At 40.7% G+C, this 19,312-nt stretch overlaps 1 protein-coding gene and 1 long non-coding RNA gene across 4 annotated transcripts in view; one reads left to right on the forward strand and one right to left on the reverse strand.

Moving 5' to 3' along the window:
• Positions 1-19,312, forward strand: part of LOC121321895 (sorbin and SH3 domain-containing protein 1-like) — a 138,982-nt gene that overhangs the window by 13,320 nt on the left and 106,350 nt on the right. For all 3 annotated transcript variants that reach the window (XM_041261250.1, XM_041261246.1, XM_041261258.1), the window contains exon 2: positions 16,408-16,462. The gene's annotated coding sequence lies outside the window, so the exon portion shown is untranslated. The remainder of the gene's footprint in view (positions 1-16,407; positions 16,463-19,312) is intronic.
• LOC121321898 overlaps positions 1-19,312 on the reverse strand; it is a 34,732-nt gene that overhangs the window by 8,972 nt on the left and 6,448 nt on the right. The window lies entirely within an intron of this gene.

Consider the following 19,312-nt stretch of genomic DNA (forward strand, 5'->3'; position numbering starts at 1 on the left):
TCATTTTTCATGTCACCATGGAGGTTCCTGCCAGTGAGTGGGCATCTGCCAGCGCTGGTTGTGACACACTTCAAAGGGTGAATGGGTCTGCTTTCTGTTATTGAGTATTTAGGATATTTATTTTTGCTACTCAATAGTAGCTGAACATTGTACTGGATAAGATGCCAGGTTCTGCATTTTTAATTATAAAAATAATAATGCAGTATATATAGTAAGCATGTATTTGACTAAGGCTTTTTAAAATTGGTTTGAATACTGTACTTTTCAAAGCGCCTGTGTATGTTCTAGCTATGCCCTAATTTGTGAGAGCTAAGTGCACTAAATCAGCGGTTCCCAATGTTTTTTGGGTACTGTACCCCCACTTTCACCTGCTTGAAGTACCCCATTATGCGTGTGTGACTGGTGTGATTCCTAGATTAGGTGTAAATTTGACTAAATTAGGTTTAATATCAATATTATTTGTCTGTCTGTCATTTACCTGTGAATAATGATAATGTATTACTATAATAATGCTCATACTTTTATCAGTTTAATATTTGTATGACTTTTTCACATCTTCAGGAGTCCAGACCAGTTATACAAAAACAAAGATCAAATTTTATACACATAGTAGCAGCCTACTCTCAATATCACCCATATGTATAGACTTGTGTATCACACATGAGGACTCACCAATCAATGAGAAACTTGACACTGTCTCTCGCTCATAAGCTTTGTCAGTCTCAGGGACAGTGTGGCAACAGCAGTTATCAGGCTTTTCTCCAAGTTGAGTCTGTTCCTGTGCTTGGTCTTGATTATGGTCATAGATGAAAATGCCACTTCACATAAATATGTAGATCCAAATGGCAGCAGTTCATTCAGTGCATGTTTTCCCAAATCAGGATATTCCTTCTCCACATCACACCAGAACTGCTTACTAGTTGCACCATAGGAGCTCTGTCAACATCACCTGTAGAAAGGTAGGTGTCAAGCTGCTGGAAACAACTTATGTCCCCATCTTCACATTTCCTCTCCCAGAGTTTGATCTTCTTCATGAATCCACACACTTTGTCATGCATGTTTAGAATGTGTGTGTCTTTACCTTGCAGAGTTAGATTCAGGTTGTTCAGTTTGCTGAACATATCAACAAGATAGGTAAGGCGAGCTACCCAGTCTGTGTCCTCGAACACAGCCACAAGGGGGTGTGAGTGCTCTGACAGAAAAGCACTTACTTCGTCGCACAGCTCAAAAAGCCTCTGTAGTGTTTTCCCTCTCGATAGCCAACGTACGTCGGTGTGAAGCAGTAGCTGCGGATGCTCAGTCCCACTGTCGTGACAGAGTCTTTCAAACAGTCTGTGATTCAGAGGCCTGGACTCGATAAAGTTAATCACTTTCACAAAACGTCATGTAACTCATTCTCTTGCTGGCCAGTTCCTCCCTGTGAATGATACAGTGATTCCACTCAACGTCGGGGTTGACCTTCTTTATTTGGGCAAGTAATCCTTTCACCCTCCCAGTCATTGACGCCGCACCATCCATGCACAAATGAGTACAGGATTTCCAATCCAGATTGTGCTCTGAGAAAAAGCTGTCAATAATGTGAAACACATCCTCACCCGTTAGCTTCTTGCAGAACAGAATGTGCTCATTAATTGCTCTGTATCGCACAAACGCAATCAACTGGGCTTCCCTGCTGACGTCGGTCGATTCATCCAACTGCAGAGCAAATGAACTGGAATGTTTTAACTTTTCCACCACTTGATCAACAATATCAACGCCCATGTCATCGATCCTGCGGCACACAATGTTATTTGACAATGGTACAGTCATCAGTGCATCAGCTGCTTTCTTATCAATCATTGTTTCTGCGAGAATAACAGCAGCAAGCAAAATTAGCTCCCCAGTTATAATAAACAGTAAACAAGTAGCGACACAGCATATGAGGCTTCCAATGCTTTGGTTGATACTGCAGTTGCTTTCTTTAAATTCTCTTGACTTCCCTTAAATTCCCACAGCTTTCTATGGAAAAACTCGTCTGTCTTACCCACACAGGAAAGACGCTTGGTACTGAGGTGCCGTTGTAAATGGGCTGGTTTCATGCTATTATTTGAGAGCACATCGCCGCAGAGGAAACACAGTGGCTGAAGCGGCTCCGTAGGTGTGGATGTGAAACCGAAGAGGACATACTGTTCATGAAATTGACGGTACTTTGACTTGTCAACTTTCTTTTCTCCACGTGTTTACTTGACCTGCCGCTAGCGTTGCTGCTGCTTGGAACAGTGCGTTTTTTCAGCCATTGATTCATAGCTAGTGTCTTTCTTCTACTCAAAGCTAGCTGCCTGTTACCTGAAATCGTAAGTGACTCTGGCGTGTGGCCGCGGAGGAGTGAGCGAGGGTCAACTGGTGGGAAGTGGCCAGGGTGAATAAAAAATACTCACTAAAACTAAAGTAAAAAATTGTCCTACAAATACAAAATAAACTAGAGATTTCACACCAGTGACCTCAGTAAATGTTTTCCTGCCTATTGAGATTGAAATAACTTGAACATATGGATTGTTTGGAAATATTTTTCCCAATATTTATTTATTTTTTGCACATTTTTTAAAATCTTCCCACGTACCCCCTAGGGGTACGCGTACCCCTGGTTGGGAAACAATGCACTAAATGAATAAGAGAGGCGCTCTATAGAGAGCAGCTAGGGACTGGGACAGGGTGCCTATATTGCTGAAAGTATCCCAATAGGAATACCAGACACTGTAGCTGATGACAAGCAGGGGGTATTATTAGGTTACAAAAAATCCGTAATATAGCAGATGTCATCTAGCCCCTTTGAGCGAGGCAGCTTGTTGCCAGTAGTCATCTGATGTTGTGTGTTTGCTGTGACAGAAACAGACCGATTACGACATAGTGGGGAGATAGTTGAGAGGTGAATATATAACTATGAAGACATTCTAGGGCTGTGGTCTGCATGAGGCTTAATGCCAGTTTGGTGTTTGTGACAAATGTCCAGGCAAGATGATATCCAGGAAGACTTTGAAAGGTGAGCAAAGATTCCAGTGGAAGGAATATGTTGGTAGCATGAGATTGCTAGACCAGGCAAGATGTATTAAGCTAGTGGGTATGGCACCCTGTATTTAGACAGTGTGGGAGTCACACTTACAATATCCTTGTACTATATAGGGTGGACACTTCCAGTAGCAATCCTTTTCTAAGACTAATACTACCCATATTAAACCACTAATGTGGTAAGGGATGGCTAGTAGGATTTTACTTGATGACACTGTGCATTTGATTGGGATATTAGCACAGGACACAGTTCCAGCACAGGGTCACAGGTTGTAATTGTGGCTTCAGGGAAAGTCAGAACTGTTCTGTTTGAGATTTAAAAGGCCTGCTTTTTCCTGATCTGTAGTATGTATTACACCCTTGAGCAGTGCATTCACATGGAAAATACATGCCACTGAACAGAAACAGATGAGGTCCTACATTTTTTGTAATGGCCTTTTATATAAAAACATTTTTTACAGGTTCAGTTAATAACCTTCGTCCCTGGTTTCTCTTCTGAGTTGCATTGGGATTTTTATCATATTTGATGGTTATTAGAAACATACACAGCCCTACAAACAATGCACACACATATGTTTGCACTTCAGTAGCCTGCTCTAGTGCTGTGATTCTAAATTTATAAATATTATTTGTAGAAAAATACCCTGTTTATTGCGCTGAAGTAAGATTGATCACTGGTATAGCTGCAGCCATGCAACAGCTCATAATTGCAACAGTTACTAATGAAGAAGTCCATTACTTCTTGCATTAGTCCAACAATATATAATTCTCCTGCAGATAACCTTTTAGATTCCTGCTAAGCGCAATAAATTGTAATTAAGTAAAATTATTTTTTTGCCCCTGTGGACTTTTTCAAAGCTTTTTTGCTTCTTGGCTTAGTCTCCAATAACTTACAGTATTAGTAATCAAAATGGAGCAGGTTTGTAATTGCTTAGAAGATTTTACAAGTTAGCGCTGCCTCTCAAATGGATTTCCATGTTCCAATATTGTTTCAAAACTGACAATGTCCAGATCAATTGAGAAAGTTTCAGGGGTATACTGTCCTTGGAAATCTTATGCTCAACTATTACTGTCAAAACTGATATAGCAAAAAAAAAAAAAAAGAGACGCTGCGCGGTGCCTGGGGGTAGCTGTGAACCGAGTCGTCTTCTTTTTACTTCATGTTCTTTTTGCTTCATTCTTTGCAATTTTCAATACGTTTTAAGGTTGTGCATATGCTAGGTAATAATAATTCGTAACTTGCTGTTACACAACTTTGCAAGCTAGCGCAATTTCACGTGAACAGTTGACATTAATCCAGTAACATGCCTTTGTGTTAAAATAACACTTTCTTTTAATGGTTTTTGCTATATGAATTTGGACTTTGTGCCAAGAATAACTAATATGATAAAACTTTGCAGGCAATAGTCCTGTGTATTGTGTTAAAAAAGACTGTTGATGAGGCTCAAATCCTATGACAGAGTTCTGTGATGTGCTGAGATGTCACTATGGCAGAGGCTGTTATGAAGCTGCAAGCAAAAGAAAAACACATAATACATCAATAATAAAAAGGGCTGTCATTTACTGACTTCATCGTGACACAAAGTCAGATTACTTCACCCTAGTAAATGCTCAGTGACAGATTTTGAAATATGGTTAAACACATAAGAAATGTTTGCAGCTTCCAGACACAGCCTTCTAAAAATCAATTTGGGTAAAAACTGAAATACATAACCAAAAAATGTCTGAGCAAAGGAGAAATGTATTTCAATTGTATTTATGGTTTTTAAAGTCTTATTTTCTGTGATGTTATTTTTGCAGGCTCCTATAATGTTGATTTTTTATTGACCATGCTGTTATATAGCAAGAATAAAATGTCTTGACCCAGAAGACTCTGTCCATGGCTTACTCTATTGGCTAGTCTTTTGCAATATCTATAATCTAGTTTGCAAAAAATAAACAACAGCAGTCAGACAGACTGAGCCAATGAGAAAGCCCAGTGCGTTGTCAGAGATAGTAGCAGGAAGGAAGAGGTACGCATTATTACACACTCCGGGCTACTTAGGAAACCTACTGTTAATAGAGTTTCACTTTAGTTACAGCTGCCTGTGAATGGGACCCACTGTCTATGCACAAGCAAAGGTAAACATAAATGTTCACTGTAATACATACTGTGGTAACTAGCTGGGTATTAGCACTCTTCAACCAGAGGTTTTTTGTATAGTTCATTCTTGACACTTAACATTTACTTAGGCACTGCTGGTATTTAGTGCTGGACTTGTGTGCCGTATTTCAGAAGATGTGTAGCATTAAAAGTAAAGCCTACTGAATCATGAATACATTGTGCTTTGAATTACACTTTGCCCTTGTATGTCTTTTATGTTAGATATGAGGAAGTAACACTGCTTTGACTGCTCTGGATGATTACTGCAGTTAGACTGTTAGATCCACAGACTACACCAACACTGCACTCAGTAGTAAGGTTGATGATATGATGTCTTTGAAGTTTTTATTTTCTAGTTATTAATACATTTACAGTAGCACCCTTAAAATATCCTAACATCTGCAATCATTTGTGCACCCAAACATTGAATACTCTCTTAGCTTTATTTGTACATATATTAGAGAAGAGCTTATCCAATTACAATGGAGCTTTGTTTGCATGTTCTTTAAAACGAGTTTTGGAGACTATTACAGTCTGGGGATATATGAAGGCACCTCAGACCATGTATCTGCCTGTCATTATATAGTCTGTACATTGGAGTAAAATGTGTATCTAGTTAACGACCTATCCAATTGTGTTTTGATTAAACTTAGTTAGGACAATAACAACACTGTAGTACAAGTTATTGAGTCTATCAGAATCTGGTAATATAAAGAGATACCTCTCCTCCCCTTGTAATATGAAGAGATCATCTCCCCTTGTCATATAAAGAGATACCTCTCATTCCTTTGTAATATGAAGATACCTCTCATTCCTTTGTAATATGAAGATACCGCTCCTTCCCTTGTAATATGAAGATACCTCTCATTCCCTTGTAATATAAAGAGATACCTCTCCTTCCCTTGTAAAATGAAGAGATACCTCTCCTTCCCTTATAATAGAGGCACCTCTCCTTCCCTTGCAATATGAAGAGATACCTCTCCTTCCCTTGTAATATAAAGGTACCTCTCATTTCTTTGTAATATGAAGAGATACCTCTCCTTCCCTTGTAATATAAAGAGATACCTCTCCTTCTCTTGTATTATAAAGAGACACCTCTCCTTCCTTTGCAATGTAAAGAGATACCTCTCCTTCCCTTTGCTTCAGCTGGTAAACTGCTCATCCGACTTGTAACATCGGACAAGCTATGGTCATCCATTGACACTCATGGCATCTGTTTTGTGAGAAGATGATCTTGTTCTATTCTAAGCTGCAGATTATTGGATGTGTGAAACAGTGCAATCATTCTTGCAGGTTTTCAAAGGGGGCCTCGTAGCCCAGTAACTTAGTGTGAATGTGTGGGTTGCTGTGCACCATGCAAGGGTGATGCAGGTGCTCCAAACAAGGACAAACACAAAGTTCATGGTTCACGTTATTACTTTTAATTTCCTTATGGTCTCCTTGACCGGGTTTAAATAATAAAGCTGGCTCTCCCCACCAGTGGGTATTGCCAGCATCAAAACAAGGGGGTTGCAGTCCCGAAATAATAATTACAAACAACACAGACACAACACAAACACAGATACGTCTCTGGACAGCACGTGCTCTTAGTGCAGGTGCGGTGCTGGAACAGTGATGCTGGTTAAGTGCAGGTGCTGAATGAAGTCCGGGTGAATCGCTGGCCCAAGGCTGCAGCTCCCAGATCCATGCTTAATTAGTCTAGCAAAGACAAAGTATACACAGTTGCAAAAAACAAGATAAAACACTTAACTATCGTTCCCAAACAGTCCTTGTTTACTCCCATCAACCACAACAAAAGGAACCGATCATGACGTCATGTACCCCTAAAGTACCCATAGCCCCGCCCCCTCCGATAGCTAGTTCAAGCACGTCTCCTCCATGAATGAAACTTAGCTCAACGTACTAGGGCGATGACTCCTGGTACCGTGATGCCATCCCTTTCCTGAATGGCCAGCTTCCGACTGCCCCTGGAATGAACTGACCAACCATTCAGTACGGGGCAAGTAATTCCGGCTGTGTAGTGCTCTCACATGTCGAGAGGGAGACTGTTTATTCAGATTCATTCATTCTTTGTCACACCTAGGTAATAGGTGTATAACGTACTATAAACAGGAGACGTCTTTGAGATGCCCACGCTAATACAAGTGGAAAATGTGACTGAACATAACTAGTATTTGGCCCCATTGTCCACACACCCTTTAGCTACTGGGTGTCACATTCTTACATTTTTTTGTTAGGTGTGTTTGCATTGTATCTCCAATTCAGTTATTTGCCATTATCTCTCTATATGCATATGTGCTCAACATGAAACTATTGCATTTGAATTTGAGTGTTGATTTCAGCCCTTTAATTGGGTCTAACTCATGAGAGCATTCAATTACAATACAAGGAAGTGAATAAGTTAGCATCTGTCACATCAACCCACCTACAGCTAATTCTATCAATTCTTGTCACTGTAACAATACAAGCAGACAAATATGGTACAGCGCTCCCTCATTATTAGATGGCTGTTTATATCTTGGAATGAGTTATAATGCGGTATGGTCAAGGCTCCCTTTTGCCTTATAATGACATTCCAGTAGTACTCTTTGTTAAAAGGCGGAACACAAATGGTCTCTTACCCGAGTCCCATCTGCAGAACACTGTAGTTGTGTCAAATGAAATTGATCTGCTATTGCTGTATTTACAAAAGATAATTTTAACTTGAAGCACTTTAAAGAGGGATGAAGAAGAGGAGTATATTCCTTGTGTGACAGGCTGCCACCCGGATGGCTTGTGGGTGACAGACCAGGAAATACAGATACAGTGCTGCGAGTGAAGTGCTACTACACCTTTTTAATAATCAAATAAAATGCCTGAACAAAACAAAAACATTTTACAAACACAAACTGCACAATGCCCAAAACAAACAGACAAACAAACAAGTACCGTGCTGGTTTAAAGCCAGCACAAGTAGCAATTGTTATATTTTTCAGTTCTTACTGTCTCACTCTCTTGTTCCACCTCTGAACACCCAACCTAGACTGAGAGGTTTCTGCCTCTTTTATGCAGCTGTGCCTGGACTCAACTGCTTGATAATCATTCGATCGGGACCAGGAACAGTCTGCACATGCAGTACCTTCCCTGCCAACCTTAAACACCCGTCCACAAATAAATACATATTAAACACTAATAACACCACACCCAGTGCACCAATACATACACCCATTTAAATAATAACAATGCATAATTGTCACAGAGACGGCCAGAGTGGGTGGCGTCAGACCAGAAACGGGAAAATAAACAGCGAGAGAGGTGGAGTTTGGTTCATTTAATAAATAAACAGAACAGACAGAAAATAAAAAGGTTGTACAAACAAAAACACAGGACACGGCACATTCGCCAAAACAAACGGACTAACAAAATAGACGATACAGACAAACACGGTGAGCAGATATTTATCTACTATTATTATTCTTTTGATTATTTTTACCTCCGTCTCCTATCCCGTTCTCCACTCACCGAACACCCAACCCCCAGTGGGTGAAAACATGCAGCTTTTATGCAGCTGTACCGTGACTCGATTGCTAATCAATCATTCAATTGGAGTCTTGGTACAACCGCACGTGAATTAATAAAGTGCAATTCCCCGTGCTCACATATTATTACTTTTTACTTGCACGTGAAGTGTTGTGCAATCCTTGTGCCTAAATACAAATATACATTTTAAACACTTGTATTACACAGACCCGTTTATATCCCGTGTACCAATTACTATACACCAACATTCAACACACCACACACATAACAGATAATATACACAGGGGAGGGCACTTTATCACAATAATATATAACAGACAAAATACACACAGGGGCGGGATGTACCCCTCCACATAGCTGCTTTGAAACTGACTCCACCCCTGGGGTTTTGCATAGCATAAGTGTCAGCAGAGACATTTAATGACAGTGAAAAAGATTGTGAAACATTTATTATTAGATGTATTGCATTTCTTTTCTTTTAGTGACTAGTGACTCCTTACTAACATCATTTTTTTTATTCTGAAGGAAGTAGCAAAACTGCCTATGTCTTTAACAAGTAGTATGGGCTGTGTGAGCCAGGCCCCCTGTGGTATCCCTCTGTGCTGCTTGTGAATGCATACTTCCCATTTGCAATGGGGATCTATTTACAGGCTTATGTTGCCATTGAATGCCAAGATGTCATATTGTCCACTCAAGGCTGTAAATTGATTGGTTTCCATAGTAATTGTCTGACAATCGGAACTAAGATAGAACCCAGAAATGCTATAATATCCCTCCCTCAGAGCTTGGCCCATCCTTGACAGTAAATCAGCCTGGGAAGATCTGCTAATCCAAATAAGGCTGGGGTCTGCTGCTCCAGTACTTGTGTGAGATTTACTTTAAATGACAAGTAAATCATGGCTGCAAGGAAATATCCAACAATTGTGGTGTTGTCACAAAGATGGCTGCAGTGGGTGACGTCAAACCAGAAACCAGGAACCAGGAAATAAACAACAGAGGTGGAGTTTGGTGAAGCTGAGTGAATGGTCTCGCTCAGCATTTAATAATGAACAGACAGACAGAAAATAAAAGGTTGTAAGACAAACAAGACACATGACATGGCACTCGTAGCCAAAACAAAAAGACAAACAAAACGGACTATACAGACAAAACACGGTGAGCTTATATTATTAGATCTATTACAATTACCTCCGTCTCCAATCCTGTTTTCCACTCACCGAACACACAACCCCAAGTGAGTGAAAACATGCTGCTTTTATGCAGCTGCACCGAGGCTCGATTGCTAATCAATAACAGTTGGAGTCGCGGTACAACTGCACGTGAATTAATAAAGTGCAATTCCCCATTCTCACATATTATTACATTTTACTTGCACATGAAGTGCTTTGCAATCTTCGTGCCTAAATACAAATATACATTTTAAACACTTGTGTTACACAGACCCGTTTATATCCTGTGTACCAATGACTACACACCAACATTAACACACAACATACAACACAAAATACACACAGGGGTGGGGCACTTTGCCACAGGTGTACAGACTTCTATAAGTTATTATAACTACGACTATAGTATGTAATACCACATATTTATTATTTTGACAAATGCCTCATTAGTGTTGTGAGTCCAACAGTTTTGTGAAGGTGGCTACGTTGTTTCCTGTGGTCAAAAATCAAATTTGAAATACTAAGATGAACTTTTAATATCAAGATTTTTATTTAATGTGCTTCCATATAGTCAATAGCCAGAAATAAATCTTTAAATACATTTATAAACATTCAACATTACACTATTTTTAATCATAAACGAACAGGATTCCCCAGTTATGTGATCACAGAAATAATTACAGAATTCACAATTCTGCACAGACATTTGCGGAAATTGTCTCACTTATTATTTATTTATTTATTTATTTATTAAATCAGAAATGCAGGCATGTTGATTTGCTGTAGTTTATTTTGGTTCCCGCAACAGCACCTGACAGCTTCTGTCTAAACTACAGAATGAATCGTGCACACAGAATATAACTGCAGATGTTAGTTCTGAATAGTACCCCAAACCCTTCCATGAAGATGTGCCTCATACTAGCCTCCAGTGGAAAAAAGTTAGGATAATTAAGACAGTAGCGATACCTGTTGAAATGAGGGAGGATACAATCTGAATTACTGGCACCGGCAGCTACAGTGATACAAATATGTAACGTCTGCAAATATAAACATGAAGGACAGTATCATTGTTTAAAAAAATTAAAATAAAAGTAAAAACTTTTGAACCCCTCCTGGGCCCTCCGGAGTTAGACCTGCTATTGCTGGCCACTGGCACCTTAATAATGTTACATGAATTTAACATATACATTGTAACTATTTATAATGAAATCCATCCCCAAGCCTGGGATAGAGCAATAAGCTTACAATTCCATGTCTCAGAAGTTCAGTAACATGGAGGCGTATAGCCTTAATACACAGGGCCCTATTTAGCAACGGTGCAGTGTGAAAACATGGGCGCAGAGTTTGTTTGCCCTGACTTTGCATTCCATAATTGATGGCAAATGGCTCTAACAGACTTTTAGTCTGCATAATGTTGGGGTGTCTGTATCTTTAGGAAGTGTTTATGTTAAACCTACAGTGTGTTGTTTGTAACATACGTTTGGTAAGGGACTTACTGTTAAACGTTGTATTAGCTGTATTGGATGAACAATATTGAGTCCTAGTTTTAAAGGGATTGTCAGCTACTGATACAGTCTGTTATAACCTTCCTTCTTCCCAGTGCTCATTCATTAACCTGGTTGCTAAATCACAAGTTTGTTCGCAAGCATATTGATGGGCAGTCCCAGTCAGGGCCCACAATGTCCCTGATTTTAAAGGTACTTTATATTTGAAGATGGCCTGCAATCAACTCCGGTGGTTTGATCTTCATTTTAACTTCACCGTCTAGGCGTTTGCACAAACAATTCTTCAGGCAGATTTACTTTCTGGATTGTTGACAAGGCTGGCTTGACATGAGTCTTTAATTAAGAGTAGGAGTCCAATCGTATCAGGTTTGACATGCAAAACCTATATTTTTTTTAAATCAGGCTTTTGGAAAGTCTTGAGAAACAGTTAAGACAACATATATTGATACACATATAATGAATAATGTTAATGTATGGAAATGTATGCAAATTACATCAGAAAATACCGTGAGGGAGGTATTTGATATGCAAACTTTGGCAAAGTGTTTTTTCTCCAAACCACGGTTGCTCATCATCACCTACCGCATTAAGGCGATGACTTCTGGCCTTGTGACTCCGCCCCCTTTCTAGATGGCCAACTTCCAACTTTACCTGGAATTAATTGCTAACCCATCCAGTGCGGGGCACACTATTCCAGTTATGCAGTGCCCTCACAGGTCAGGAGGGAGAGTTATGACTTGAATTCATTCGCTCTCTGTCACAAAACCATATTCACTTAAGGGCGCTAACTTTACTGCAGAAGAGCTGCACAGGACAGCAAGAAGTCAGGGAGAGAGTATTTTGGACTAGACAGACATTACTGTGTGAGTAATAACTTGATACAGACTGAGCACAGATCATACTAGCCTTATATGTAGGGGCCTGGAAAATTTTCGCTATTGCGAATTTCACAGAAGTCGTGTATTTGACTGCCCATCGTGAAAAATATGCATTTTATTTTCCTAACAGTATTTTACATTACTGTACTCTTCACCACTGCTGTTCATCATACTTTTATCAAATAGAAGCAGCGCTACAGTAGCTGTACATGGTCCGGCGTCAATGCTGTGCATTTGGTTACTACAACAATGTTTTAAAAACACAAATCTGGCACTGCAGTTAAGACAGGTAATAATGTATTTTATTATTTAAAATAGCAAAGAATGCACAGAGGGGCTCTGGCTGACACAACAGAATGAAGGCTGTTGTGTTAGAAATACAAAATTTAACTTTTCAAGTTTAATATCCCAGGACTACTAACTTTACAGCAGAACATATATAATTGAAGACATTTGTAGAACTGCTTCAAGGAAAATTTAGCAGTCTTAAAATTCAACAATAAAGATGGATTGTTCATGGAAAGGAAGGCTGGGGCACAGGCTTAACCCTAAGGATCAGTCGTTTTTCAGAGGGATGCTCCCCCAGGACCAGGTTTTTTTTGGCTGTATTTGACTTTCTTGAATATAGAACTTCATTAAAAATCTATTATTTACTTCAAATATTACAAATAGCTCCGTGTTGTAAAAAAAGTAAAACATATTCATGTTAGTTCAACTCCAAGTCTTCGTCATCTGGATGGATATTGTAAAATACAGCTGCAGCATTCTCCCGCCAGATTGTCTGACGCTGACATTGAGCATAGAAAAGAATGCTAAGTTTGCTGCTGTTTTACGTTTCGTCTCATTCAATTTATGTTTAGCGCTTCCTATTACACAATCGTCTATCTGTAAGTGTAGTCTACAGCATTGCTGCACAAAGTACAGAACAGCACATTATCATCGACTCGTTGATCCGATTAGGGATGATTATGATTGTTTTCAGCTTTTTGAACAGCTGTGGATACTGACTGAAGTAAACTGAAGCCTCGTTCAACACTGAACTTGAATACTGGAAGCAGTTTTATCAGACGGGTATGTTTAGGTAAATTTAAAGAAAATTTGACTGTGTTACTGTTTATATATGGTCTTGTATTGATTTGGTTATTATCAAACAAACAAAAAAAAGCATTTGCATGTTTTTTGCCACTCCCCAAATGTAAAACAAAATAAGCTCCGACATTATAGAAAATCTGCGTTTTTCTGTGTTATCGTAGAAAATCTAATTGGAAAAGGCTGGCCCTAGGCTGCTTTGCTTTTTGCGTTCACATATAAAAAAAGGTGGGCCCGAAGCCTTAAATCGCAAATGTGAACGGGGCTGGAAAATAGTTTGGGTGCAGCTGTTGCAGATTATAATAAGTCTGTGTTTATTGGGAGCATGTTTTCCTTTTGACATGAGATGCCATCTATGTTTATTGTCCCACGTCTCACCTGTTTAGAGAGACTATATGCAGTATTAACTAAACCCTGTGCCAGAATGAGACACACTAATGATAGTCCGCCAGGGTAATCTGAGGTACTAGTTTCCTTTTCCATGCCATAACAGCGACGTGCCGGGTCTGGTCCAAGACAGTCTTTTGCTACTGTGCTAACAAAACAAATATTTGTATAGCGCTTTGGGATGGCCTTGGTCTATAAAAGTAAAATGCTGCTGTTATTTTTTATTTTAAAGATTACATGCATCTCAAAGAAAGCACAAGTCAGTTAATACATAACAATTTAAATGTCTACAGTGTGCTTGTAGGTTGTATTTCATGCCTCTAAGGATTAATATATTAGACTACCAATTCAATGAAAGGATAGATGTTGTATGTTGTTACACCTTTTTAAAAACCTTGTAGGTTTAAGGGTCCCATCATCTGTCGCTCTGCTCCCACCTTGAACTGTCCAACTTGATCCCCCATGCCCACCTCTCTTTTTAAATTACAATTATTCTCTGACTAAATGCTCCAGATTACTTCTGACATTGTTTTGATGTTTTACAGTGCCTTGAAGCTAGAATTAAAGCTTCTCTATTGTAAGGAATTTTGTAATAGTTTTTGTGTTAGAACTGATTATTCTTTTGTATGACGTTATTTTCTGTTACAAATTGAACAGAAAAATAAAATCATACCCCCCCCACCCCCATACTGATGCCAGCTGTTCTTATCTTCCTACCTCTTAAGAAATTCTGGCAACTGCTAACTGAGGCAAGGTCACAGGCAGCTGAAGGTGAACGGCTTGAAAGACCATGAACTTGCAGAGTTTACTCTGGAAAACCTGAACACTTTCCCAAGGAAATGACAGTTGGAATTCTGAGAGGAAGAACAGATGGCAATAGTGTTAAATGTCAAGCTCGGTTTGCTGTTGTCAGTGGAGAAAGGAATTCCTGATAGGTGCCTTGGAGCAGCTTGGTGCTTAATGACAAATTGTTTCTATCCTAGTGCAGTAGAAATCACTGTGAACCTCTCTATTTAGGTATGCACAGTATTTTTGTGTTTACGGTATGTGGTAATTCTCAGTGTCAGATCTTTTAAGAAAGGGTTATTCATTTATCTATAGGGCCGATGTCTGTTTTGTTATCCCCTGGAGAAATAAAAATGTACAGCTATAGTTTTACATCTATCTAACTTGTGAAGAAACTTCTTCATCATACTGTAGAGATGACTTCAATTTTGTATTCACAGTGGTGGTGGGAGATGTGGTTTCTCAAAACTTTGGGGATGTGCTGTAGAGTCTTTCATACCAAATGGATAGTAAACGAGAACATGCCGTCCTACAAATGGATCCAGGCATTGTGGAAAGACAATTATAAAGGCTAACAAATGCTTGGTTATATAGTAAAAAGGGAGGTTAATAATGCCCTAAACCACTCCTAGAATAGTGTGTGCAGTTTACACTTGTCACACTACAAAACACATTCAGCTTTGGAGAGAATTCCGAGAACAACAACTAAATTAAACCCAGGGCTCAAGGGTGTGAGTTATGAGGGCTGAAGAAACTGATCCTTTTTAGCCTAGAACATGTAAGGTTTAATGGAGGCTGACAGTGCAGAGACCAGGACCAGAGGACATACTTGGAAGTTGAGAGGAGACAGATTTACAACAGAGGTTAGATAACCTTGTCACAGAGAGTGATGCGTGTATGGAATGGGTTGCCAAACCATGGAGTTGCTGCTGATTCATTGAAATTTGTCAGGAGCCGTCTAGTGTGGTTCTTGGGTCCGTTAGCTATAAGGAACCGAACAAGCATTGATGGCCATATGGCCTCCTCTTATTTTGTAACTTTTCAAATGTTCTTATCTTCTTGTAGTCTGTCCATCAGTATATATGTCACACGTCTTCCTTTTCAACGCTCACAACATACTGTGATAAATCACTCATCTTTAACAGTATGTTTTTGACTGGGGTTCTTCATTGGAACACCATGAAACCTGTAGATTTATACAACAGGTTTCACTGCTTTCAGTTTGTGTCATTTCTGACCACCCAAGCTGATGACATGCTGTGATTGAATGGGGCTGAGATACTGGCATCTAATAACAGGAAAGCGTGAGTATGACTGGCGCACATTTCATTTGCTGTGATTTCCCATAGCTTAGATATCTGATGGTGAGAAACAGAGACCGTCTCATTAAGTAGCACTGTAATCTGTAGCACAACTAATGGGTTCTGTGATGCTTCAGTAAAGAGCTTGAGTCAGCTCAAAAATAAATATCTTACTCTGAATGGTGAGTGGTTTGTTATGGTATTTTTTGAGGCCCTGAAACATAAACATTGACAAAGAAGGCAATCTAGACATACTGTGTATACAGGTCTCTGTGTTCGGAACTGCTACTATATTTGAATTGTGATGAAATATCATAATCCAGTATGTAGATTTTTGACATTCAGTTGGTGAATTACATTTTTTTTTTTAATTTTCTTGAATAACCTGAACAAAATTGGCATTTTGTTTTTTGTTACAAAAAATTAGTGAACCTACTCTCCAATCAGATCACACCACATGTTCATTATATCTTCTGTGAATCCTCCACTGGGGATAAGAGTAATACAGTTTCTCCTATATCGAGTGTATAACTGTCCCAAAGGGGTGCACTGTCATTTCTAAGAACTGGTATTTTTCCTTTGCAGAGGCTTCTGAGGAGACAAGAGTTCAGTGATATATTGTATCAGCAGAACAGATAAGGTAAGGCAGAGAACATTTCTTTACTGGCTCTGAGGTTATAATATATTTGCACATAGGTGCCCTTATTAGGTAAACTGTGATCAGTTGAGACTACTTAACACACACTATATTATTGCTACAGGATATGATGATTTTTTTAAAAATAATTTTGGATGAAGGGTTTGATCAATTAGAACGGACAGTGCTCCAACTTGAGGTTGTAGTTGTTGTGGAAGACAGTTTTATAGAGACAGGAACTTGAATAAATAACTGCAGTACAATTAATCAAGTGGTGTTAATGGAGTAAATGTATAATGTAGATTGGTGGTCTTGGCTTTGATATTGTACAAATGATCTTCAAAAATAATTTTGCCAATACTGTAAGTGGTGTACAGTATAACGTAAAAATTAAACAGTAACAAAGCAAAGTGAAAACTACTGTGCATGCTGGGGATATTTTTAAGATGGATATGGCAGAACATTTAATGATGTCTGTATATTCTATGTATATGTTGCATATTTCTAGATAGAGCTTGAGAGGCAATCATTCAGTAATTTGTTGAAACATTCCTTAGCTCAAATTTGGTCTGAGTATTTGCTGAGGATTCTACATCTGTGAGAGACATTAATCAATACACATAATGGTAGAAATATGAACTGCAGCTAGGGAGAGCACTATTGGACAGTGTACAGAGAGCTATACAGAATGGGTAATGCAGCTAGGGAGAGCACTATTGGACAGTGTACAGAGAGCTATACAGAATGGGTAATGCAGCTAGGGAGAGCACTATTGGACAGTGTACAGAGAGCTATACAGAATGGGTAATGCAGCTAGGGAGAGCACTATTGGAGAGTGTACAGAGAGCTATACAGAATGGGTAATGCAGCTAGGGAGAACACTATTGGACAGTGTACAGAGAGCTATACAGAATGGGTAATGCAGCTAGGGAGAACACTATTGGACAGTGTACAGAGAGCTATACAGAATGTGTAATGCAGCTAGGGAGAACACTATTGGACAGTGTACAGAGAGCTATACAGAATGTGTAATGCAGCTAGGGAGAGCACTATTGGACAGTGTACAGAGAGCTATACAGAATGGGTAATGCAGCTAGGGAAAGCACTATGGGCAGTGCAGAGAGCTATACAGAATGGGTTTCTACTCACTACAATTAAGATTCCCTTTCAATGGAATGACAACCATTACTGAATGGGAAGAGCCCTCTTTGACTGCCAATCACTGAGCATATATAAAAAAGTTGCCCTATTAGGGCCCTGCTGTGAGGGGACAGTCCCTCCCACATATTGCCTTTTGTTTTCTTTGCCCGAATTTGTCTGGTTTATCCGTTTTTTACTGTCAAATTTTCACTTTTCCATGGTAGAATCACGCTTCTGAGTGTTCTTGAGAGTGCTGCTTCCTTATTCTCACATCAGTTTACTGACTAGAGCTGGTACATCGACAGCGCTGTCCTCGGCACCGTTCCCAGCATGATTGATTCGGCACTGGTGAATAGCTTCGGAGCCGCCTACAGCCTGGCACCGAATGCACTACCCTTTGGCACCGACCTCAGTGCCGATTGACTCGGCACCGACCACACGGCACCGATAGCGCTCTCCTTGATGCCGATCCTGGCACTGACTGATTCAGCACTGGTGAATAACTTCAGAGCCATCTACAGCCCAGCACCGACCGTGCTACTATCGGCTTCGACCTCGGCGCAGATTGACTCAGCACCGATCACTAGATCTCGCCACCGAGCTCAGCAGCCCCGCCTACGATGCCGTGTCAGTACACTCGACTGGGTCCTCTACTGGGTTCCACCAGTGCGACCAGTGCGAGGTGAAGCTGCCCAGGCATGACGAGCACCGGTCCTGCATCAGATGCTTAGGGCCAGACCATGCGGCCAAAGCACTGGCAGGTGAGCTGGACTGCTCTCCATGCAAAAAGTTCTCTAAATGAACTAAGTGCAGGAGAGCAGCTCTATCCCCAGCAGAGTCTCTCTCCACGAGCCAGGGGAGAGTGAGGTCAGTGGTCCAAGGCCCTCCGCAGAGGTCTTTTAGGACCCCCCCTGCTACAGTGACCAGAGAGCTCTTCTGCACACCTGGGTCACACTCCCCTTCCCCACCACAGGTACAGAGGCGCAGACACCTCTCAGGGGACGCTCAGCAGGGGACAGGCGGTTGCCGCGCAGGCACCGCTCCCCTTCCCCATGCAAGCGCAGACGATCCCTGTCGGAGTTGCCTCGAAGGTGCCCAAGATCAGCTAAGCGGTGCTTTGCGGAGTTAGCGGAGACTGTAAGGGCTCAGCAGACCATACTAGAGACCCTACTAAAGTCGCAGGGCAGACTACCCCCTACCACCGGGCAGCCCCAACGTCCACAGTCTCGTTCCCCATCCCCACTACCTAGACCTCCTAGCCCAGACGAACTGTCCTTCACTGAGTCGAGATCAGAAGTCGCGGACCCAGCCACTTCCATCGGGCAGGCCACAGCGGAGTGCTTCTTACTGCCCCTGCCTCATGTGTCACGGAGGCAGAGTTCCGGGCACTAATACAGCGAGCAGCTGCAGCCACGGATGTTCCCTGACCAGCAGAACAGGAGCGAAAGAGGAACAGCTTCCTTCAGAAAAAAGGGCAACCACAGCAAGCCCTCCCTTTGTGCCAGGACTTCCTAGAATTGGTGCGCTCCTCCTGGAGCAACCCAGCATCTGCACCCTCAGCCTTCCGAACAGCAGAGTCTCTGCTGCACACTGCAGGAGCCCAAGAAGCAGGCCTAGGCACATTCCCCACTGTTGGGGACACGATCACGGCATTGGTGCAAGGTTCCACCTTCACCATGGGGCATAAGGACCAAACCTGTCTGTCTAAGCCTT

The sequence above is a fragment of the Polyodon spathula genome, chromosome 10 (genome assembly GCF_017654505.1).
Source record: "Polyodon spathula isolate WHYD16114869_AA chromosome 10, ASM1765450v1, whole genome shotgun sequence".
NCBI classification, from domain to species: domain Eukaryota; kingdom Metazoa; phylum Chordata; class Actinopteri; order Acipenseriformes; family Polyodontidae; genus Polyodon; species Polyodon spathula.